This window comes from Pectinophora gossypiella, chromosome 3 (assembly GCF_024362695.1).
Source record: "Pectinophora gossypiella chromosome 3, ilPecGoss1.1, whole genome shotgun sequence".
Classification (NCBI taxonomy): domain Eukaryota; kingdom Metazoa; phylum Arthropoda; class Insecta; order Lepidoptera; family Gelechiidae; genus Pectinophora; species Pectinophora gossypiella.
The window spans coordinates 10,696,222-10,722,860 of NC_065406.1; the positions used below are offsets into that span (position 1 = coordinate 10,696,222).

General features: G+C 37.5%; 1 protein-coding gene and 1 non-coding gene across 3 annotated transcripts in view; both read right to left on the bottom strand.

Annotated features, from left to right (window-relative positions):
• Positions 1-22,846, bottom strand: part of LOC126381878 (extracellular sulfatase SULF-1 homolog) — a 145,351-nt gene extending 122,505 nt beyond the window's left edge. For both annotated transcript variants that reach the window (XM_050031416.1, XM_050031413.1), the window contains exon 1: positions 22,567-22,846. The gene's annotated coding sequence lies outside the window, so the exon portion shown is untranslated. The remainder of the gene's footprint in view (positions 1-22,566) is intronic.
• Positions 5,464-5,536, bottom strand: Trnak-cuu (transfer RNA lysine (anticodon CUU)). The gene has a single exon. It is a non-coding gene; the product is annotated as a tRNA-Lys (tRNA).
• Positions 22,847-26,639: the final 3,793 nt, after the last annotated feature.

Genomic DNA, 26,639 nt, shown 5'->3' on the forward strand with positions numbered 1-26,639 from the left:
TCTTTCTTCGTCTAGGTACTTTAATACTTTTAAATCTGAGTTTTAAACAGGTAAGTAGTTATTTACTATCCACATAAACATTGTTAGTAACTGAACATTGTACAAATAGACAATAGGGTAGTTTCCAACTAGTCAAATCAGTTACTTCTTACTAAACGTCAAAACAAAGCAACCTGTGACGTCATCTAAAACATTGCACTGGCTGCTTTTTTTTAATTATTTTTTTTTAAATATTGTTTATATCTTGTTTTTCTTGTTTATTTGATTGTGCATGCTGTGACTATTTGAAATTGAGCTAGCTCTTAATCTTTTTATTGTATTGTCTGTAACTTTGCATGTGCAGAGTGTAGCTTGTAAGTTGTCCACAATATAAATATATAAAATAAAAACATGACAAAATGTCGCACTTAATTTTTCTTTATTAAAATTAATAAATAGGTTAAATAGAAAAGACGTTTTTTGTCTCCTTTAGATGTGTCTTTATTTAGTAATCAGAATTTCACAATTTATCTTTGACCTAGGAAACTACCCAATGGTAGATAATATCTCAAATTCAAAAAGCTTTCCAGATTTGTAGTCTAAGCGTATTTTAATTTTAAGCGAATATATCTGTAACAAATAGGCGTAAATATTGGCATTTTACGACAACGCCCAACTTCGCAAAGGCTAGGTTAACAGATGATAAGAATTGAGTAGCTTTTAATAATTATTATGGACGAACTTAAGCAACACTCATCTTTGCGAGAATTTTTTTGTGGGAATGCGAATGTTCGCAGATTCGGGATATGGAGATTTGCTGAAACAAACGTCTGTTGGTACAGTGGAATGGCTCCGAATGTATATTGTTACCCCGCTTCAGTTCCCGTCCTTCGCAAATATTAATATGATTGTCGATTGTTTGTCGTTTGCTCTGCCATTTAAAGCTATTTTATCGAAGTTATTTTTTGTGTTATTAACCTCTTCTTCCCCCAACAAAAATGGCGGATATTCGAACGCAATTCGAACAATAAATGACAGATAGCAATATTGCTTTTTTCGATAAATTGCTTCGATGTCGCTTTTTTAGTCACCCTGATTGTTATGTAATTGATACTTCAAATGCGTAAGTACATCAGTCGAAAAGAAAAATGAAAATTATTTGAAACATCTTATACCGACTTCTGTTTATAGATTAGAGTTGATTATTTTTTTCCCTAGGTTGTTTTTTATTCGGGTATTGGGCAAAAATGTAAAATTACATAGATTTTTTTACTTTTTTTTTCATGTTTTTTTAGTATAGTAATTGTAAGTAAAACATTGGCTATTTCTAAATGAAAGCAGACCAGAGATACCTTATTGTTTGTAGTAAATCGGTTACCCTTCCCTCGTAATAGCCTATAAAATTTAATTTATATTTCACTAAGCACTACTAAACAGTTAAGTGTATACAGCCACTTTGACCCTAACCTAACCCTGTATTTAAGTACCTAACAAGTAATACAGCGACAAGTTCATCATAAACACAAATAAAAAAAAATAAACCCTACTGCATTACCATAATCATAATCATATCATTTAGGAGTGAGTGAGAGAGAAGAGAGGATTGCGGAATGACAGGGAAATGGCGGACGGTTTTTTGAATAAGGGAAAACGTAGAAAATTATAAAACGTTTAAAATAAACAAAGGTAAAGAAATAATAATATTTTCCTTCATGCCCTATCCCACAATTTTTGGAAAGGTGCAACCTCGTTTATCCTTGAAAACGAAACAATTGCACAAAATTGTTGGTCCCAAAAAACGGGACATTCGTCTTCGTCGGGACAATAGCTCGAGGACACGCGGGACACCGTACCACCTGGTGTTCTAATTAAACCAGCCCCATCGCGATAAATTTCCCTCCAGGCGAGGACCCACCTTCGGTCACTAGCGATGGGATGATATAACTAGTATTAAATACTAAGTACTTAGTTGTAGCAGAAGAAATGACAAGAAACCTCAATAGCAACAAATATTTTAAATAAATCAATGTAATTATACATTACAAGTTATGAAATATATAGAGGAACATATTTAATACCATGCAATTTTATAATTTAGGTAATCATTAATCTTATAATAAGGTTTTTTACGTAAAGTAAGCTTCACATGAGCTTTAAATTTATTTTCTGACAAATTCAAAATAAAACATTTAAATGTGCTCACCGGTATCATTTGCTTATAATGTATCATTTATGAATTTTAAGCATTACGTTACAATGCTCGGTTCTCCCTCTCACTGATTTAATTCTCGAATCTGTAACGTTTCTTTTTTTCTTAGGTTTTGGCTTCGCGTGGCCTGCTCATTTGCCACGCTAGGAAAACTAGTAAAAAGGAAAAAACAAGGAACTGAATTTAGAAAATCTGTAGTCTACGAGTGGTGAAAATATTGGATTCTGCTACGATCAAACAACACTCATTTTAACAATAGTTTATACGTACTTACAAATGGTTTTAGATGGGTTATTACCCACCCGTGGTCATATAACCCTCTTAAACGGGTATCGTAAAATATTCATTAAACCTGACTGAAAACCCTTTATAACTGTACTTTGGTTTATTACCTACTAAACTAACTACTAACTTATGATGCGAATCTGGAAAATTTCTAGTCAATGGCATATCCATTTCTTCAACTTTCGATTTATAATGATGATAACCTAAGCTAGGTTCAAAATTTCTTGAACATTCACCATATGCTTAGGTACTTACATAGTAATTTATCAGTCTATATAACATTCATTATAGCAGTAAACTGTATAATATGTTGGCCAGATATAATGATCTTGACATTACTATGCCCTTAAATGCATAATATATAAAAACAGCACTGGCTGCTTTTTGTTAGATCATTTCTATTAATTTTCTAATATAGTTTATGTCTTGTTTTTGTTGTTAACTTGATTGTGCATGCTATGACTACTATCTTATTTTTTTTATTGTTTGTAACTTTGGATGTGCAGAGCGTAACTTGTCCATAATATATTTAAAAAAAGAAAAAAAATGTTTGATAATAAACTGTTTAGTTTTGTTATTTATGTAACAGCTTGTTGAGGTAGTATTATTTATCTAAGTTCGTTACAGCTGTCCCATCCCTAGGAGCATTCATCCTAAGGAACATCGCAATATTACACTGTGAAAGTATACGGTTACGACTTACAACTCGCACTGACTGTCGACTTACTTACTAAGGGGATCACACTGACAAATTCTTTTTTAATTAGCTGATAAAAAAGCCTATCAAAACATATCACATAGTCGTACATACATACCTACGTCCTTTATCCCTAATAGGGTATTTGACTGGATAAAAGATAAATTATAAAATGCTAATCTAGAAATACAAGCCAGTCTAAGGGTGGTATCCAAGTTGTTTGTAAATGTTTGTTTCCTTTTGGTGGTTGCCTGGAAGAAATTGCTCTAGAGCAATAAGGCCGCCCAAATTGTACTGTATTCATGTTTTATGTCTGATTGTTGAAATTTTAGTTTTGTGCAATAAAGTATATTTGATTTGATTTGATTTTTGATTTGGTATTAATAAACCAATCTTAGCTGAGACTACCCTCAAGACCATGCTTAAGTTTCTGTTTTTATTATACATACAAGAACTGTCACATTGGCATGATCTTGAGAGCAGTCTCAAAGCTGAGATTAGTTTATTAATACCACCCTAAGATGATCATAAAACAATCTCATTTTTATTTATCGACTTATTTTTGAATTTTATTCATGAATTAAGTAACAATGAGAACAACGATTGACCGCTTCTATTGATGACGTCACAAGACAAATTTCCGTACAAACTCCAAAGAAAACTTTCGTTTTGACGTTTCGTTAAAAGTATCTCACTTCACTAGGTTGTCAAGTAGTCTATTAGGTACTCACATATGAAAGCTACCAAAGTGATGACGTCACAACAGGGAAGTTTACAAAACGGTATCGAAACTTATTTGCAAAGGATAAGCTTAATAAGGGAAGATGGTATCGCTACTTCCGAGCTACCGGGTACGCATATTGATGCGAAAATACGTTTTGTACACTAGGTACAGTAAGGAACAAATAGTTGTAATGTCCAATAATTAGGGACGTTCAAGGGGGCCGTATAGCATGGGCACATCTCTAGAGATTAGTTAGAGCGTTGGTCTCTCGATCAGAATGTTTAGGGTTCGATTACCGGTGGAGACATATCACAAAAAAAAAAACACTTTATGGTCCCTACTTTGGTTACGACACAGCCAATCCGTGCTTCGGAGAGCACGTTTACTATTTACTTAATTAAGTATGCAGTGGTTCATACATGAGCTATATCAAGGGCGGTTGGTGGCTCAATAGTACCGCAGAAACCAGGGTGCTGAGGTCGGTCTTGACTTCACAACCCACACGAGAAGACTATGAAATAGTTTTTGATTTATGAGGGGGTCAAAAGTGGCTCCAAATGGTTCGTGTAATATTGCACACGGTGCGGCTCGCCAGTTCTGTTTCTTGAACTTGGCTTGACACGCTACCGCGTGTCTAGATAGGGTGTTAGTGACATCGTAACGAAAACTTTGAGGGATGATCCAGACCATGATTCTGAGCGGAAAATTCCACTTGATAGTAACTCATAATCACGGCCTGAATCATCTCCTTTAGTATTCGTTACGACGTCACGAAAACCATCTATATAAATAATAACGGTATAGTTTTTAGTCTAATGGCCAATAAAGGATCATTTTAATGTCCACTTGTGCTAATTAATATTAATGAATATTAGGCGGCGCTTAGTGTGAACCAAAACTAATAGCTTCGTACATAATCTATCTTTCCGTTTATCATGGGAATAGTAATTAAAGAAACATGTTGATTTATAATTGGAACATCCAGATGTAGCCACGAGTATATAATATCGATTATCAACTAGATTTTAAATTTTATAGCAACCCGGCCTACCCAACATGGTCTAGTACGACAGATTCCTAAACGAGCCTCCCGCGTTCATATCTTCTTCTTCTTATCGTGTGGGTTATGAGGTGGAATACCAACCTCATCAACCCTGGTGTCAGGGTTATTACTGACCCGCCAAAGGCCCCTAACATGGCTCATGTAACGACTACATACTTACATCAGTAAGTAATAACCGGGACCAACGGCTTAACGTGTCTTCCGAAGCACGGATCATCTGACTTTCGGATAATCAGGTGATCAGCCTGTAATTTCCTAACCAAACTAGAGTCACAAAATATTTTTTGTGATATGTCCCCACCGGGATTCGAACTTGGGGCCTCCGGATCGTGAGCCCCACGCTCAACCACTGGACCATGGAGGACGTTATGGTCGTATGCCCGCGCGCTTTAATAGTTAAACGAGCGTGCTGCGCCACACTCACGCACTTCCGCTATCTGTCAAATTCATATTTTTTTCTTCTTCCAGACTTCATGCGAACGCTATACTAGTCCCCCCGTATCTGACGCCCAAAGTGAGGCTCGAACCCACGACCCTGAGATTAAGAGTCTCGTGCTCTACCAACTGAGCTAGCCGGGCCCCATTTTATATGTCGTTGTTGCCAATTTCAAATCTATTATGTGCAATCATTTTTACAGAAATTAAAAAAAAACTTTCGCCTGATTTTTTTTGTATGACTGTGTGTTACAAATATTAAAAGATACTTAATTGATATTTACGTACTTACATAAGAATTTTAGGAGGAAATACTGCAATGTTTTAGGAGCAAAATACTATTTGATCCTGACAAAAAAATAAATTTGGTAAGGGTGACACATAAGAGCTTTTAAATTGCCAACGACGATATTCGCTTTTCTGAATAGAAACAGTTTCCTTTACGTAGCTCAGCCTTGGGAAGTTAAAGATCTGTAAATTATCATAAACACGACACGCGAAAAACTTCAAGCGACGACCATACAAATCGAATAAAATAAAAATATGTTATAAGTGCCATATTGCGGAGACGTTGGAGCCGAATACTGTCACATCTTAAAGATTTATAAGAAGAAATATGTGTAAACGGGAAAATTCATGCGTCAATTTGAAGTGATTTTAGCCTCTCTCTTCCGGACGCTCTGTTTTATGATTTAATTCGTGATTTCTTCTGGGAACTGATATTAGGCAGTCAAATTACTAAATTATATAACAGTTTTAAAGAGAAAAATAAAAGATCTAGGGCCCTGTGTCGAGATTTTTCTGGCAGCTTCTTTTCCCCGGCTATACGGGTTGTGAGACGATTCAAAGTGTAACTATGTTACCTACTGAATAATTATAATAAATAATTATTATAATAAACATTTTCTATTCTATTATAATAATCATATTTTTGAATTTCGAATTTAATCCTGACAGGAGTTACGAGTAGAGGGCCCCCATCAATTGCGGGGCCATGGGCACTTGCCCAGAGTGCCCAATGGGGAAGATGGGTCACTTTCCTTCTCTATCTAACTCCTCCTCTGCATCCGAGAACGTGTCTCTATTCGTACAACTGTAGTTTGCAAACACTGCAACTCGATACTGTTTTATTGCACTGCAGATTCATAGAATTGAGACAATACCGAGTTACGACACTATTAACAATAACTATGCAGCTTGGGTTACTACTTTACGATGCTTAGATCTGCTTAATATAGGTACCTATCTAGGTATAATAAATAATTATTTGAGCTTTTAGTTCTAGAAATTCTATGACACAATGTGGTTTGATAAAAATTGTGAAAAAAATGAGGCAAAACCGGCTAAAACGAATACCTAATACGTATATATTTAAATCCGCTTGCTCTAATGAATTACTTGCCAACGAATTCTTCAATAGCAACTCCACATAAAACATACCTAACACATGAATAAGTAGGTAAAATATAAGCAATAAGATTAATTAATTATATTAAAGGATGGAATGAAATCCGATACGTCTCTGTCTGTATTAATTATAAATAAAATATGATAAACAGATAAATATCAGCAGATTATAGGTGCTCTTTTAAATGCTTATCCTACGTTTAGTCTTCTTATCGTGTGGGTTGTGAGGTGGAATACCAGCCTCATCAACCTTTGGCGGGTCAATCATAACCCTGACATCAGGGTCGATGAGGCTGGTATTCCTACATTTAGTGAGTGATATAAGTAGTAAGTATCCTTATGTTGTGGATATACCACCAATCCGCACTAAACATTTCGTCTCTTCCTTTTTGATGCGAATAGCGAAGGATTGGAACTGCCTGCCGTCGCCGCGTCGTCTGTTTTTCCAACTCGTTATAATCTGTCTTCAAGGCTAAAGTGAATAGGCATTTGTTAGGTAAGCTTGATCCACCTTAGACCACGTCGCCACTTACCATCAGGTACCTAATATTGTATAATGTACGGTCGCGAGTACTAATATATATATATATATATATATATATATATATATATATATATATATATATATATACACTTTGAAACCATGTCACATTAACTTTTTGCAAATGAAACCGTAAGTCTCATTAAATGTCACATTGTGATAGTGCGACAAGTTTCTAAAGTGGGTACATGATATTGCTCATAATTGTGCGTGCGTGGTGGGTGGGTATATACTTAATAGATCTATTAATGAATGTCTTCAAAATGTGTATTCAAGTCTAGGGGAGCCCCAAGGTCTCAAGTCAGTATTAAAAGCGAATATCTATATATATACTACGAATGAGCCTTATAATTACAATTATTATGATTATTTTAATTAAAACACAATAACGGGTTCTTACCGAGTTTAAATCAGGGATATGAGACTCCCGATATTTCGAAACTGTGTCATCCCGTGATCATGGCACTTGAAACAGTGTCGAAATATCGGGAGTCTCATATCCCTGATTTAAATGAGGTAAGAACCCGTTATTATGTCTTTTAATTATGATAATAACCGTGTAAATCTAAAACTATGATTATTTGATATAAACAAGATATATTCTAAATTATGGATATGTCATCAACAGTAAGGAAAGAAGACTACCGGTCCTCTCCGGGATACTTCCCTCCGGTACAACATCCCTATTTTGTTTATTATAGGGTTATTTTTCCGAGAAAGAACCTACAGGGAGGGTCAAAACGCCAGATCAAAGCTATTCATCTAAAAAGCAATATTACAAGTTGACATTTGCGCATACAAAAGTGCACAATACAAACAAATGTCGAATAGCAATATTGCTTTTTTAGATAGATTGCTTCAGTGTTGTCTTTTTAACCCCCATATGCTCAGCTTTCAAAAATAAAATGTCTCAATGTAAGGTTTATGTTTAAAAAATATTAAATTCTTACAACGTAAAGACAGACTATTAATTTATATTCAAAGTCCAGTCCAATCGGCATTTAAATATTCATTAAGGTATTGCAAACGAGTCAATAACCGCTAAACATTTGCAAGTATTATGTTTAATTTAAAAACATACAAATCTCACTCTTTCATTTCCAAGTTCTTAGATATAGCGCTCGCCATTTGTCCGACCAAATAGTTAATGCCATTAGCGGCAATTCGACAATAAGTCACGTCAAAAATAGTCTAGGCTTTTCTAATCTAATTGAGAGAAAAACAAAAGTGTCAAAAGTTGGAACATGCTTAGATGCAACTATTACCTAGCAAATTCTACGAAACTCGCTATAAAAAACTTTATTCCAAATCTGTAGATAAACCAGCTTTATTATGGAGAGTGCTATTTTTCGAGGCACTTACATAAAAGGTAGTATAATATAGGGAATATGTTCCAATGGAGAGCGCACTAAAAGTAGAAGCGAGTGCGACACTGGTTTTCCATTACACGACGTCTCGCGGTCGGATCGGTCGGCCGATAAGTACTGAGCGATCCCCGGGAATTACCCCTACTATATGCTACTTTCCAGTCCCACGGGGTATAACGTAGAACCCTTGCCCAGCGATACGGGTGAAGACCTCAACGGTTGCAGAGGCGAAGATGGGAGCCATCGGTACGACAATGCAGGACGGAAGGGGCAAGTCGCAGGGTCTGTAACCTAGAACCTGACAGAGTAAAAGTAAGATGATCCGTGCTTGGGAAGGCACGTTAAGCCGTTGGTTCCGGTTACTACTTACTGATGTAAATAAGTAGTTGTTACCATGAGCCATGTCAGGGGCCTTTGGCGGCTCAATATTAACCCTGACACCAGGGGTGATGAGTTTGGTACTCCTCCTCACAACCCACACGATGGAAGGATTAGGAAAACAATATCTACTCGCAATCTCGATACATATACCACCAACATTCGCATTGTGAACTTAATCAAGCAGAAAAATATTTCTATCCTCATTCAGTCATTGATAATTGAAACAATGCTGTGTCTATTGTCACCTATTAAGTAAAAAAACTGTTGCTTTCTATCCATGTCGGTGTATTCAATTCAAGTGAAATGTTGTTCCAAGGTGACCCGATATCTGCCTTACACCAATACCAAAAGTGGTTGCAGGTTCTTCCGACAACCAACCTCAAAGAGGAAAGGGGTACTTATAAGAAAATACATCGTTGCCTTATAATTAGTAGTATTGTTTCTTATTCTATGTATAATTATAGTGAAAACCTCGTCTTTTTATTAAAAAATCACATTCTGATTAGACTCGTTAGTTTTCAATCTACGTAAAAAATCTAATCTCAGTTTTTATTTGGAATGAAAATAGTGTGTCCGTTTTGTTGAAGAAAATCACATTAGAAAATCATCATTAAGTATTTCGTTTTCATGGGGTCCGCTTACCTAAGTCCGGTTTTCTACAGAAGCGACGGCCTGTCTGACCTTCCAACCCGCGAAGAGAAAATCAGCCCAATACAGGTTGGATCACGTACCTCCGAAAATGCATTTGAAAAATGCGGGTTTCCTCATGATGTTTTCCTTCACCGCTGAGCACGTGATAATCATTTACGATCCAAACATAAATTCCAAAACAAATTCGACAATCATTGGTTTAGGCCTGTACTGGATTTGAACCTGCGACCTCAAAATGAGAGGGAAGCATTCTACCAACTGGGCTACCACGGCTCTCATCAGAATAAATTATGATTTTTCAAAAAGGCGCTTACAAGGAGAAAAAGTAATAAATTTTCCTTTGCCGATATCGAAAACCGATGGTAACGGATCAATTCAAGCTTAAAAGATATTTTTATTATTATCACCCGCTCCATGTTAGGAACGAGTGGACACTTTGTTAAAAGAAACCGCTTTTCAGCTGCAAGTAATGTCGTATGAAGCGGTTAAAGGATTAGATTGTTATTTTACAACTTAGAACCTTTCATTTACGTAACTGGTTACGTGGTTCTATTACGGTATTCTGCCAAAGGTTAGTAAAAATAGGTACAAAGATAAATAGTGGCCAGTGGCATAACAAATTTATATTGTATTTCATTTACAACTATTTTCTTGTGTCATGCACTTTTGTTACCTGCTGCCTTGTTTTGTGTTCGGGGGGGTTAAAAAGTAAAAAACAATTTTAACATTTGTTTGCATTGCGCACAATTACTTTTATACGCGCAAATGTCAAATTGCAATATTGTTTTTTAAAATGAATTGCTTCGATGTAGCCTTTTTAACCCCCCTGTTCTTTATCCGAGGTTTGCTGGAAACAAACTCAACAGTTAAGCTCCCCTTTGTTCATTTTCATCTCTGTTATATTTCTGTGTAATTCGATGGTGTGCAATAAACAATAATAACATTTAATAAGTTGTCTAACCTTTTTTATATTCAAATTATGTGATTACACCGCCACCAACCCGCAATGGTGCATCGTGGTGAAGTAGGTAGACATTTCATCATCATCATCATCAGCCCATTAACGTCCGCACTGCTGGGGCACGGGCCTTCCCTATAGATGGATAGGGAGATCGGGCCTTAAACCACCACGCGGGCCCAGTGCGGATTGGTGGTTATTAACGACTGCACACGTAGACATTTACTTATATCTATTTATATCTAATAGTACAAACACATCACCATTACAGGCGGACCCAATGCGATGAATGTATATAGGTAGTACGCATATAGCAGTAGGTAAGTCACGTCTAAAATCAACTCTATCGTAACTACCTACCTACAACAACCTACTATCTATCTTGAAATATTATAGCTAATGAAAACGATTGTCTGATGCGTCTAATACTTTCCCGGCTACCCAGCCATAGATAATTTAATGACAATATCCACTCGTAATATATAATACCTCACGACTCCTGCATCAGTGCGCATACTCTTGCATCCAGAGTCGGCACACAATAATAGATTACCTAGAATATAATTATTCAGACTACGTAGCCGTATTTGGGCAGGCTCCCTGGGCCTCGCCTTGTTTGGTGACCCCACCCCGCCATATTTAAAAGAAAAAAAGTCATACATCAGCATTCCAGGAACGAAGGATGATCACACCTAGTAAGGTGGCGTACGACTTGCTATGCCCACAAAACAACCAAGTGCTTGTGAGCACTTTGTTTATGAGACATTTTTTTAATAAGTCGTTTAAATAATAATGATACCTCATGTCGTTATTTTTATCTCGAATTTCTCTAGTCCCTACGCCGCCCTTCAGTCCTTTTATGGATCATAATCATGCAAACATTAAGCCTGATATAACCACGTACTAATAAATTACTTGCTATGAACGCGTAAATTGGGTTTTAAAAGTGCACGACCTCCGTGGTCCAGTGGTTTAGCGTTGGGCTCACTATCCGGAGGTCCCGGGTTCGAATCCCGCCAGAGACATATCACAATAATCACTTTGTGATCCCTAGTTTGGTAAAGACATTACAGGCTGATCACCTGATTGTCCAAAAAGTAAGATGATTCGTGCTTCGGAAGGCACGTTAAGCCGTTGGTCCCGGTTACTGCTTACTGATGTAAGTAAGTAGTCGTTACATGAGCCATGTCTGGGGCCTTTGGCGGCTCAATAATAACCCTGACACCAGGGTTGATGAGGTTGGTAATGCACCTCACAACCCACACGATAGAAGAAGAAGAAAGTGCACAAATTACACAACTTATCTACAACATCATTGTCGAACCTATTGGTTATTTTTGTTCTCTGTTTGTTTGTTTGTCTCTGTTTAGTCCTGTGCAATAAAGTATATTTTTTATATCATGGATCAATGTTATTATTAAAGCTTCCATGTACAAATAACCAGATCCTACTTATAGTTCTATTTTTAAAAAAACCTGAACAAATCTAAAGACAATTTAGATATAAAAAATAATATAAAGACAATAAAAATAAAATAATTTACAACAGCATTTTATCTTGATCAAGTATATTTTATACTTGACTAAGATATAATTAACACGGGCAAAACCAATAATTAAAGATTATAACTACTTAGCAGTGATTCATTGATAAAGGCAAACGCAGAAAAAATCGCAACATCCTAAAAGAAAAACAAAGTGTGAATAAGAATAAATTATTCAAGCTTATAAGTACCTACACAGAAACAGGGACTTTCAGAAGGCGCCTAAACTTCTACCGACATAAAAAGCTACAAAGTAAAAAAAAATGTAAGTAACTACAATATAATTGTCTGCCGTTCATTTCTTTGTAGTGGCAGCAATGAATGATACAAAGAACGCCAGTCATTCATAACTTGGTTTCTTTGTAATGGCGGGTGAGCTTTGATTAAAAAAAAACGGTCGGAGCTAACTACGTAACAACAGTGATGCTAAAATTATTTCGCTCATCCTCAATTTTTCTACATCATTTATGCGACTAGGTTAATATAAAATGTAGTTGAAATGATATCTAGTCGCTTTGCGATGTAGTCTTTAATGTAGTAAGTCATATTGCTACCTAGACAATGGGACCAACCCCACAAAACAAATGTCAGCGCAAGGTAGTGTTCATACATAAACGGCCTATATACGTCCCACTGCTGGGCACAGGCCTCCCCTCAATCAACCGGAGGGGGTATGGAGCATCCACCACGCTGCTCCAATGCGGGTTAGTGTTTTTACGGCTAATAGCCGGGAACAACGACTTAACGTGCCCTCCGAAGCATCATCTTACTTTTCGAACAATCAGGGGGTCTAGCCTGAAAAGTCCTTACCAAACATAGGACAGTCTCACAAAGTGATTTCGACAATTTCCCCATCGGGAATCGAACCTGGACCTCCAGATCGTAAGCCTAACGCTCTAACCACTAGACCACCGAGGCTGTAGTGGAAGGTAGTGTTTAAAACGAATAATATCTTGAACACTCACTACCGTACGCTTACATTTTAAATTGAGGCTGAGATACATAATATAATAGTGCCGATTCCAGTATACACCATCATTTTCTTATCCGCCGAAAAGTAAAGGGACGGTTAATCGACAGGCATAAAATTTATGGAATGTCAAATTTAGGCAAAAAGTTAAAAATCCATTCCAAAATTATATATTGGCCAAAAACCTGACAGAATTAAGTTGACAGCACACGTGAAACGGATTGCATATGAGCGGGTTGCCCATTTTATTTGCCCGGGTTATTAATTCATTCAGTCATTCATTTTAAAATTAACAGTTGCCAATCAAGGTCCGTCCTTTTCGGCGGGTAAGAAAATGACAGGTATAACTTAAATAAAATTAGGTGTCTGCAGGAATCGAAGCCATTGTTTACATAAAGTGTGTGTGGTGTTAGTGTCGGCCATTGAATGGTTTACCATCTAATGATTGAAACAAATTAAAATAAGTAGGTTGATAAAAAATTTGCAGAGAAGAAAAAAATAAGTACCTCTATGTAAAGCTTTTTACTGTTAATATAATAGAGTTAATATAAAACGGTAATATGACTCGTAAGTGCATATATCTTTGTATTTAATTTTTTATATAATACAAGTATTCCCATGCTGCACTATCCCACTATATTATATAACATTAAATATCACCTATACTTAAAGGTTTTCTGGAAGAGCTTGCTACTTAGCGATAAGGCCGCCTATTGTACTCTTGCTATTTCCCTTTTGTTTTGTATTTTGTATTATCTGTGTGTGCCAAAAAGTATTTGTTATGTTTTGTTATAAGCTCAGGAGTAGTCAGAGAGTAAGTGCCTACAGCTGACCGAGCTTTCTGATAGACCAACGTGATAGGAACGCGAGCCAACTGTGTTAGTGAAAACTGCATTTCAGACTGACTTTTATTATGTTTACGTAAGTATCTTAATCAAATAAACAGCAGTCATGTCGCCATAAGCTTGTATGCGACGTAAAAAATCCAATATAGCACAGTACTGTAAAAATATGAGCTTTCCAGCGGAATTCATGAATATAATCTTCATAAATAAACGATAAAGGCATTCGCATTCGCACCGCCCCGTGTTTTGACATGCACCTGAAAGCACCAGTCAGCTTCATATTTACAGCAGATTTAAAAAATATATAATGGCCATTTTTATGATATTGCCAGAATAGGTGTATATATATTACGTTAGTAAAACGCCCTTTCATAAAAAGTCAACGAAGCGTTGCGGTACCATAATTTTCCTGTTTACCCTAAACTTGCGTAACCCAAAACAATATTGACGAAAAAACAACTCATTGAAGAGAAAACCTTACTTTCGGGTTGATGGATAAATTGATAGACTACCTGACTGGCTACACGGTAATTATCTGGAGCACGCAGTTTTTTCCACTACGGTACTCCTTTGGGGATTATTGAATTTTCAGATATCAAATTCAGTGGAATAGAGTCGACTCTTTAATCGAACTTAGTTCGTAACGTAACTAACGTAGTTAGTACTCTCCAACAAGCCATCCGTACGGCAATTCAGGACGGAAGAGGCGAGTCACAGGGACTGTAACCTGGAAACTGACAGAGGGCAGCAGTAAACGTCAGTACTATTCAGAGGCGGAGGACAGGAGTCATAGTACGGCTTTGAAATAGACTACTCTGGGCGCCATCCCACTCGCGTCAGACAGAGTACTACGGGGCTAGGCAAGAGGGACACCACTGCTCTATTTTTCCCTAAAAAGTAGCATGGAGAATGCTACACTGACAAGAGCGTGGCTCTTAAATTGGTGATGTGATTACTCTCCAACAAGTATGACAAGCACATAATATATGTAAAAGTAACAAATACGTAAATACAACGAAACATGGATCCACTTTATCACCAAGCAACAGTGTATTATCTTTTCCTTTAAGTTAAAAAAAGTTTCTATTCTTAGAAATAAATATTTTACAATATCACGAAATATACGAGACGGGGCTAGAGCTTTTACTCGGAGGAATTCAATATTTCACGACTTTGTCACACCCTAGAGGTTTGCCACGTTACAAATCTTATTTCTGCCGCGCGCCTCTATATATTTCATAAGCAATATTTGTTTCAACATTTTTAACTGGTATTTAATATCTACTTAATATGATTGCTATTATTTTTTTTAGAAAAAGAAAAGTACATTTCTCTTAAACAATAATATTTCTACATAAATAGTAGGTACTAATATATTTAAAATATATTTAATAATTATAGATATCTACAGCCCAGTTTTATCCAGTTTTTCAATTCAATAGCTTTTATTCATAATCACTTTGAAAATAAACAAAATAATAATTTTAATGACTTCCATATCACCAAAAGAATTCGCATTTAAAATGTCGATAAAGTATTTTACCCACAGAATACAGACGATGAATTGTTATTAATAATTACATACGGATTCTTGGAATTACCTACTGCAAAACATAATCAAAAACATCCTTATCATTATTCAAGACTGACTCGTTTAAAGTCTTCAGACGAGTCTTCGGCCTATAAAACGATAGCTGATCTCTAGATTTGCCTTCAACAGCATTAGCTACTTACTCAGCCGGACCAACGGGTAGCGCAGGGTATAAGTGACATCATAACAAATACTGAGGGGAATGATTCATCTCATTATTCTGAATAAATATCAAGTTTCCATCACAAAAGTATAGAATTGAAAAAAAGAACACAACAAAAAAAATGAAGTTTGCGACGGAAAATTCCACTTGATATTAACTCAGAATCGTGGTCTGAATCATCCCCCTCAGTATTCGTTACGTTATCATTAACACACAGTATAATATCACAGAGCGCGGAGATTGTACGAGAGAATTCACTTTCGTATACGACGACACAGTACCACAGTAGTATTGTACAACAGTGGGTTCGACAAAATCATTGCATGTGGTAATAGGTCCACGATTGCAACGGACCTCCGCGCCGCAAGGGTTACACTCCCGCTTTCTGCGTATCGAAGCTGGAGTAAGATAACAAGGATTATAAACCCACAAAGGCTAGATTACAGCTACTGTGCACCCTAGATAAATATAGATAAGGACCAGGCCCCACAAACGAGCTCAGCTGGTCTGAACATTCGCCTTATCAGTGTGGATGTCATTTACTGACAATCTCGATGAAGCAAGATTGTAAAGGTCTTTGGGATCCATTGAACTATGTAAATGTAAGAGATATGTAGTTGAAGTTTTTATGATGATGAATTCCTGAGTAGATCTTATGTTTTGTTGCATCTCGACAATATTTTATTCGTCCTTTGTTTGTTAAGTTTCAAATTGAATTTGTTATTGACAGTATTGCAAAAAATATACCTAATATTTTTTTTTATATTTCTAATGTAATCTAGCCTATAAGCCTTAGAAACACCTCCACCAACCCGCATTGGAGCAGCGTGGTGGAGTATGCTGCATACCCCCTCCGGTTGATTTAGGGGAGGCCTGTGCCCAGCAGTAATGCTATGCTAGCCTATAAGATCCTACTGCTGGGCAAAGGCCTCCGTCACCTCTTTACACTTTTCGCTGTCCTGTGCGTACCTACTTCTAATCACATCACTTTAAGAGCCACGCTCTTGTCGGTCTATCATTCTCAATGCTACTTTTTTAGAGAAAACTATATCACTACTTTTACTTTTTGTACTTCTAATAGGTATCAAAATACAAACTCCCTAAATTACGACCCATTATTTTCTCCGAGCCCCTATTTCAGATGCAGATATATTCCGACTCAGCAGATTCCATTCCAAGTCAGCATTTTTGCACCAACTCGACCGGACGAGTAGAAAAATAACGTTTTAGAAAAATCATGCATTCGCTTGCAAAAACAAGGAGCATTTTAAATTAAATCATTAACGCTTGGGAGCATCAAGCCTTACAAATGAGGAGTCGTTAAGAGTGATTACCAGTTTCTTGTCAGGGTTCCGCGGGTCAAAATTACACCATATTCAGCGGCCTTCCTGTGTTTTTATATAAAAAGCAGCGGTGCTAATGATAGCGTTTACAAGTGGATACAAACTAGCAATTTGTAGCCGAGTGCAAATTACACTCCCATTGCGTTTACTACTCACTTATGGTCAAGTTTATTGAGCACGAACATTGTGAATTTTGATACATGCCAAATGACTTCATAGAGGAAATCAAAATACAATATTTCTACCATAATAATTAATTGATCCCATTTTGTACTTGCTATACGGAAAACATGTTAAGTTATGAATTCTGTTTAATTTTACCTGCAACAATTTTATATTTTTGTCTATTACTGAAGCAATTTTCATTACGTAACCTGAGAAGATTTGAAAAACCTAATCACACCTATTCCCTCATTGAAATTTCTATACTTTATAATATAACGTAAGTATCTCTGTTTTAAAGTGGACATTACAGTAGACATTAAAGTCTATAGGAATAGCTACAAGCTGCGCATATGCGATTGTCACATTTAAATTCACATTCTACCATGATCTTTCACCTAATGACTGCATATTTTGCAGAATAACATATTATGAAGTCATTTGTCAAAGCAGGCAATAGCAAAAAGTTGACCTGAGCGTAATAACTTGCTATAAAACCTGGTTTTACTGCTTGTATTGCTTTATGTTTATGACAACATACGTTAATAAAGTAGTTTTAGACGTCAAAGCAATAACTCATACTGGTACTTATTTGTTTAATGATACCACTTTTGGTGATAAATACGTGTTGTCACAAATCAAGTAAAAGTTTTGAGTTACCTAATAAAAGTACATAATGACACTATTTATTTAATAACTTACATACATAAATACATAAACCCACGCCTATTTCCCACCGGGGTAAGCAGAGACTATAGAATTCCATTTGCTTCGATCCTGACACACTTCTCTTGCTTCCTCCACATTCATCAATCGCTTCATACACGCACGCCGGTTCAGAGTAGATCGTATTAAACCTTTTCTTCGGACATCTCCAATTTAGTCATCGTAAGTCCTAACTTAATAACTTCTAATAAGAAATAAAGAAACTGTATTGTCCAGCTAAGTAATCTTCTTCTCTATCGTGTGGGTTGTGAGGTGGACTACCAACCTCATCGACCCTGGTGTCAGAGTTACTATTGAGCCGCCAAAGGCCCCTGACATGGCTCATGTAACGACTACTTACTTACATCAGTAAGTAGTAACCGAGACCAACGGCTTAAAATCAAATCAAAATCAAATCAAATATACTTTATTGCACACAACATACAAAACAAATTAACACAGATGATGATAGATACAGTACAGTGTAACGTGTCTTCCGAAGAACGGATCATCTTACTTTCAAACAATCTGATCATCTAGGGCCCACAAAGTAATTTTTGTGATATGTTCCCACCGGGAATCGAACCCGGAACCTCCGGATCGTGAGCCCTACGCTCAACCACTGGACCACGGAAGTTGTTAGCCAAGCAATGAATGTCATTTATATAAATAGGTACCTACTTACGTGTCTAACGTAACACCTTGGACACTTCATACAAAACACCTCATTCTACACAGACACTACACATTGACGTTATCATACACGCGCATCTGTGTGTGTGATGTCTGACGCCCATACGATTGAAGACTAACATAAGACCAATAAAGGGGTGAGACCGTGAGGCACTTTAAGCCCTTGGTCCCGGTTACTACTTACTGATGTAAGTAAGTAGTCGTTACACGAGCCATGGCATGCCTTTAGCGGCTCAAAATTAACTTTGACACCAGGGGTTGATGAGGTCAGTAATAAGATGATCAAAATCAGTCTCATTTTACTTTTCGACTTGTTTTCGAATTTTATTCATGAATTAAGTAACAATGAGTACGACGATTGACCGATTTTATTGATGACGTCACAGGACAGTATTTCCATACAAACTCCAAAGAAAACTTTCGTTTTGACGTTTCGTAAAAAGTATCTTATTTGACTATGTTGTCAAGTAGCCTATTTAATTAATATAAAATGAATTATTATTAAATATTGTCATGGTTACGACGTCAGTATCCCTATGACCCGGCAACACTGACCATTATTGAATCACGAGATGTAGGTCAAATCGGGCATAAATTAATGTAGCGCACACATCACCATGCTCACTTGATTGTATGCAGAAATCTATTTTCGAACATTTATGCGAAATTATTAATGTCGCAATTAATTTTATTTTTTAATTAAATAGGGTAATGGTAAATTGGAATTGTGTATTCAAAGGACATTAAAAATAAAGCAGCTGTTTTTTATTGACTTGCACATAGTGCAGTGGTTTCCAACCTTTTTTTAATTTTGATTATTATACGCACGGACCACAAGATTCAATATGTCCTCAACAGCAAATTATATTGGCACAAAGCAACACTAGTGCCATAAAAAAAAAACAGCAAATTATTGAGAATTTCGAACTTCGAAAAATTTTACATGTTCTTGAATTTCTAAGCTTTTTTCTTTGTTTTTATTGATTGGCAACAATTAATCGTTACACTGTGTCTAAAGAAACACAAGTATTTATGATTTTATCCATCGCTTTTTATTTTACCAATATCAACCAAGACATTAGGTTATTTACCAAAAAGTAATCAAACTACTTTTGATGACGTGTGTATCTAGGTACATTTACATGATAAAATGTTGGTCAGCGAGAGAGTCGACTGCTGGACCGAAGCGAAGGCCTATTGTCATTCAATCGGCCATTGTGGGCCTTTGTCGGGCCGCGCGGAGCCCTGCGGTCATTCCACAAGGGGACACCAAATATGTTAAAATAATGCACGCTATTTATAGGGGATAAAGACTGGTTACATTGTTATTCGTACTGACCCTTCGGACACAAATTCGAGGGATTGTTTGACCTTCGAGAGATTTAAAACTTTTTGCATTCACATAAATTGTAAATCTCCTTATTTGACCATACAGTTTGGTTTAGAGAAAGTAATAAAAAAATACAAAAACACCGAACAATTTCACCAAAAAGTTTTGTTCAATGTTTGCATTCAAATAACTTACTAGCTGAAATGGATCGAATATTACTTTTGAAAGCTTTTAAAAATAAACTTTTTTATTTTTTATGTCCACAAGTGGCGTCGGTATTGTATTTTTCAGTGCATACAAGCCAGTCATGTCAATATTTTTTTCGATAAGTAATAAAACTCTTTGGTATTATTTTATTTAGTTAACAGAACGATATTTATTTACCTAATCAAAACTGTTTTATTTAAAAGAATGTTTTGTTTGCGAGCTACTAAAACATAAAAAAATACTATTAATTTTCTTAGTGTAAATAAGTACGTCAGGTTTAGCTTATTAAATATAAAATTATGAGGAGAAGAGCCAAAGTTAACAACTTCCTGGCTCTAGGCGGTATAAGTTGTACTTCTTAATAGATGGTATAATGACCACATGACCATACCCCTGGGCGGTGTAAAAGTACCAGCAATCAATGACTGCTACCGTCATACTGAGACACTGGAGTGCTTGCATACTTTAAGTTAGTTACTCTAACATAACATAAGCTGATGAAGATATCCCAATTGGCTACCTGACAGTTGTAACAATAAAATATGAAATAAGTCGGATATGGTAATTTATCATTTAATGACGTGGTAATCATTCATGATCCAAACATGAATTCGAAAAACGATTTCGAAAAAGTTATAGGATTAGGCCCGTGCTGGATTCGAACCTGCGACCTTACAGTGAATCAAGCGTTCTTCCAACAGGGCTACCACTACTCAAATTTGTAAGAGAACGCATCGGCATGTTACAAATTACTCTCAAGATGAGAGACTTTAGTTATAAGCTGTAAAGATCAAATCAGATCAAACTATCCTCGATGGCCTGAGGGCGTCCGAAGAAATGTTGATCGGGAGTCCAAGCCAAAAACTGTCCGAAAAAAAGTAAAAATGAAGAAGACCCGCTTAATAATCTACCATGAACACCTACAGCCAATGACAAAAACTTCAATTATCGAAAATAACTGAAAGTTATATTCTGATTAGTAGTTGCTCTGTCCACCCCACTCTTCTTCTTGTCGTTTCGATGGCATTCAGATTTTTTGAGCCCAGTATTTTGCCACCAGGACAGCAATTTCGTTTTTTTTTTTATCGGACCGGAGCTATGGCTGACCTGACATCTTGTCCCGCGTGCCCTGATACCTGTACGCGAGAGGAGCTAAAGAATGCTGCCGAAAATGCTATCCACCTCATTAGGAAATAGAGATAACATTCGTTGGTTTACGTACCTATGTGTTTTCTTATACTGTTTAGGTCCAAGTCCTTTACCTAACGTCTATCAACAACAGGATAATTGCCTACGAGATAAAGATACACAATTGTAGGTACCTATTATGTGATTATTCATTATCTTTGAGTACCTTTATACAATGGGTAGTAGGTACTTATTATAGTTCATATCGCATATAGTTAATATTATAATAATTATTAATATAGGTAGGTAGGTACTTACCTACGTTTAGGTACCTATATAAAGTGTAAGTTCTTATGACAGTTCTGAGTCATGGTTAGTACTTGCATACATTGTTTTTCAATGCATCCAGGTAGGTACCCATAAACATTTATCCCAGCATTTACTCAGGTTTACTACAGGCTTCTCACCCGTAAGAGGTAGTCTGTAAAACAACCTGTACTGTAAAATATAAAGGTACTTAAATCTCGTATTTGACATCTTTTACTTACCTACCTACCTACCTATATTCCAAAGAAACTTGACGTAATACTGTAAATAAATTAAGATTTCAGTGAAGGAGCTACGTGTATGGATGTAGGTACCTACCTACCTAGGTACCTACCTACATTCCACCCGGAAAGTTTCAAACTATTACTTATCAAACACCTAAATCAGTTTAAAAACTTCACTGTTCGCAGAAAATACTGTTAGGAAAGCATATTTACATTGTCTCATGCGTTATGTATGAATCTTGTTTCCATCCAAGATAATGCACATACAGATTAAAGACCTAAAAAAACTCAGGGTGCCACGGATGCAGTTAAAAATTACGCTCTTCTCATGATTATACCCAATTATATCTATATGTGGACACGTTATCTCACGAGTAATGATACTATTATGCGACAAGCACAATAAAGCGTGGAGATATCAAGAAGCACAGATTAAATGGTCGTTAGTCTCCTTCTCCATACCTACTTCAGTTTTAGAAAAGCGCAAAAACTCTAAAAGTGCCTAAACAATATGCGCTCACAAAAACCTAGGTCACACTATGTCACCGCTATAAATACTGTGATGACAATAATAATTTATTGAAACAAGTCAAGCGTCCCGTTGACCGTTTTTGAAGGATCACCCCACGAATACTCACCGTTATTAAAGGTGCAACAGGATCTCGCATGCAGGCGGTGCCGGTGCTTTCCACAAAATTGAAGACACGAACTCAAAACTGGTCAGGGTGGATCAAATCACTAAATATAACTAAGCAAACAGCAAACAAGCCGCTAAACTAAACACACGAGGAGTATTTACTGTTCGGACCCGTGGATGCGGGTGGTGAGACAGTACGTAAAGTTTTTGACGTTAGAAGTTGCGGAGACGACACGCACGGGCGGCAGGCAGCCGCGCCGACACAAGACTGCGTATCTCGCGCGTCCGTCCTCGGAATTCACGATCCTCGAGCTTTCGTACCGGAGGAAGCACCCGTCCCGCTCGCGCAACCGGTCACCTGCCGATTAAAAAAACGCAGGAGAAGCCTCACTTTCGGCGAAATATAAACCACACCAAGTGTACCGGGTACTCGACAATGCACATTGATATCCGAAAGCGACGATTATGATTTGGTGAGATTTGTGGGCTAGTTTAGAGGGGGGCACGTACTCTCTCATGGTTAGCCGGACGAGTGTTCGCACGCCGCACACTGTAATTTGGATACATTATCTATCATTGGAGATCTCGTAAATTGCGGTGTGAGAGCGGTGGAGCGGGTGTACTGCGGCCGGCGACCGGGCCGGCGGGGAGCGGGTACTTGACGCGCGCCTGATAATGAGCCGAATCAACAAGGAGTTATTTTAGCGGACGACCTGTAATCACCGATACAAACCGACCGTCGCTTCCCAGTATCGAATTCAATTAGCCGTTGTTGGTCCGCTTTATCTGAAGAACATCCTGGGTCAATATTTATAAATACAAAGTAGAGAAGCCCACATTACCCTATTTTTGAGTTGAACTCCTGAATTTACTAAACTACCACGGGAAACAAAGGAGGTTCGTGAATGTGGTTGTATTTTTAGGGAACAATACCTACCGGTCTTTGTGTTAGCTTGTTGCTGGAGGGAGCGGAGATAGGATCTAGAATTGAAAGCGTTTATTACGCGCTGACACTTACTTAGCTTCCTGTGTAGGAAAAGGCATGCAAATGCAAAATTGTAGTTGATTGACATTAATTTAGCAATTAAACAATTTGGGTCGGTCGTTATTCAGCGAATACGCACATCGGCGCTCGTAAAACTGTACACGAGGATATCCTATAATACACGATGGACCCGCGAACAATTCTGTAGCAGCACATACAATATACTTACAATCAACTTTGACAAATCTTTGTGAATTGAATTCGGAGAACTCTTTCGACACAAAAAAATAGTGGTGTATAAATACCTTTGCCTGTTGAGCAGCCAGTGATTTCGAAGATAACAAAAAAGAAAAAAATAAAGGTCACAGGAATTTATTCCCTTCACATCGTAAGGTCAAATGTCAGATGTAACTCGTTGCCCTCGATGTGAACAGAGGATGATAACTTGGATGAGGCGGGAGAAATATTGGTCCGCGGAAAAGGACTAAGCGTCGGAAACCAAGATTGCTGCCACTCTTTATGTTGGTGCTAAATCGGAAGTACCCAACTTAACCTGAGGTCACACCCCGGACACTTCATCACGCTCTGGACACTTCATAAAAACTCTTTCACACAGACACTACCCATTGATATTATCCTAGAAGCGATTCAAGTCTAAACTATGTTCGAGGGGGGTGAGGTAAACCTATCTCAGACGCTGGTGGGGAGCGGAGAGTTGCCGTTCTATACGTAGTATTATTCCTTATTCTATAACTACATACAGACACTACACATTGACGTTATCGTACACGCGCATCTGTGTTTGTGACGTCTGACGCCCATACGATTGAAGACTAAAGCAAGACCGAGGGGGAGTGATGTAAACCTAGCTCAGCCTCTGGTGGGGAGAGGGGAGTTGCTGTTCTATACGTAGTATTATTCCTTATTCTATCCTGATGTGTCCGAACTATTTTTGCTAATCAGAAAAATCCAACTTAACTAGTCTTATAGGACTTAACTTCATTCCTAGATACGTAACCTAGGTAGCGTGACATGCTTGCTTTTAAGATCAGCCCCGATAAATGGGAGGACCTGGCCAGTGACCGGAATAAGTGGAGGACGTCTTTGGCCGATGGGTGCAAAGCACACGATGAAACCTGGTTCCAGATTCTGGCCGACAAGCGCGAGAGGCGACACAGAAATGAAGGGGCTGATTTACCACCTGTGCCGTCTAATAACCCTCAACTACAATGCCAGTCGTGCGGCCGCTACTGTCGCTCTCGCATCGGACTTTACAGCCATTTTAAAAGCTGCCACAGAAACGCTGTTTGAATCATCTGATAAAGATGTAAAGGCCTGAACCTAGGTAGGGTAATTGTTAGTACTGGTTACCAGTCCGTCAACCTTCACTACCACATTAGAAGAGTTAACGTCCACAGAGGCCCAGTAGTTGGGTGGTAGGCTCACGATCCAAAAGTCCCGGGAACGAATCCCAATGAGAACGTATTACAAAAATCACTATGTGATCCCTTTTGGTTAGGCCATTGCAAGCAGATCATTGTCCTTAATTTTATTTTGACGTAACTTATTGTAGATTTGCCCCAAATGGCCACTACTTGGCCGGACAAATGGAGAGCGCTGAGGACTCTCACCCGGTATTACACCCGATTGGCCGAAAATAAGATGATCGTACATTTACTTGTAGTAGACGTTACATAAACCATGTCACCAGGTTTGATGATATCGATCTTTGGTCTCACAACCCGCACGAGAGAAGCAGATTAGTAGAAAGCAAGAGTAAAGAAATATAGTTACCTACGTAAATAACTACTTAATCCTAATTATGTTCCTGGTAGAGTTGGGGCGTCAGAAGACAACTTTGGTACCCGTGGCGCCATTATAAAGATGTGATACAGGTGTTCAGACCATGATTCTGAGTTGATATCAAAGTGATATCAAGTGAAATTTCCTGTCCGTAAATTTATGAACATTTTAGTATTTTTTTATTATTTTCAGTTCCATACTTTTGCGACGGAAAATACCTTTTGATATCAACTCAGAATCATCGTCGAATCATCCCTCAAAGTTTTCGTTACGATGTCACTAACACCCTGTCTAGTTACGTAAAATATTACTACTTAGTCCTAATTACATGATGGACTAATGTTATGGGCGATAGGCTGATCCCTTATCACCATAAGGTTCATCATATCCATCTTTGGAATTCGTATCAACAGTGGCTGCAAGTTGTCTTTGATTACTTGTGGCTCTGCCCACCCCATTAGGGATTACGGGCGTGAGTTTATGTATGTATGTATGTAGTCCTAATTAAACCATCACGCGGGCCCAGTGCGGATTGATGGTTATTAACGACTGCTAATGCAGCCGGGACCAACGGCTTAACGTGCCATCCGAAGCACGGAGGAGCTCGAGATGAAAACTTTTACCACAGAGCTCCTCCAGTGATGGTTTAAGGCCCGATCTCCCTATCCATCCATAGGGAAGGCCCGTGCCCCAGCAGTGGGGACGTTAATGGGCTGATGATGATGATGAGTCCTAATTATGTTCTTGGTAGAGTTGGGGCTTCAGAAGACCACTCTGGTACCCGTGGCGCCATTATAACGATGTGATCCAGTACATCTAGTGACAGCTTGCCAGTTTCTGATATCTGTGACTGCTAGCCTCTTGCGTATAATAGGGTAGTTTCCAATCAGTTACTTTTTACTAAACGTCTTTTTTTTGACGAGACTTATTGTAGATTTGCCGCAGATGGCAGCTACTTGGCCGGACAAATGGAGAGCGCTGAAGGCTCTCACCCGGTATAACGTTTAAGACAACAGGCCTGAGAGGAAAAATATTTGAAAGAATTTACTAAACGTCAAAACATTAAATTACTATGGAATTTGTATGAAAAAGCAAGCAACCTGTGACGTCATAGAAAAACGTGATATAATGTCGCACTTATTACATTTATAATGATTAAAATTCATAAATAATTTAAATAGAAAATAGAAAACGTTTTTTGTCACCTTTACATCTGTCTTTATTTAGTCATGAGAATTTCGTAATTTACGTTTGACCTAGGAAAATACCCAATTGGTCCATCACTT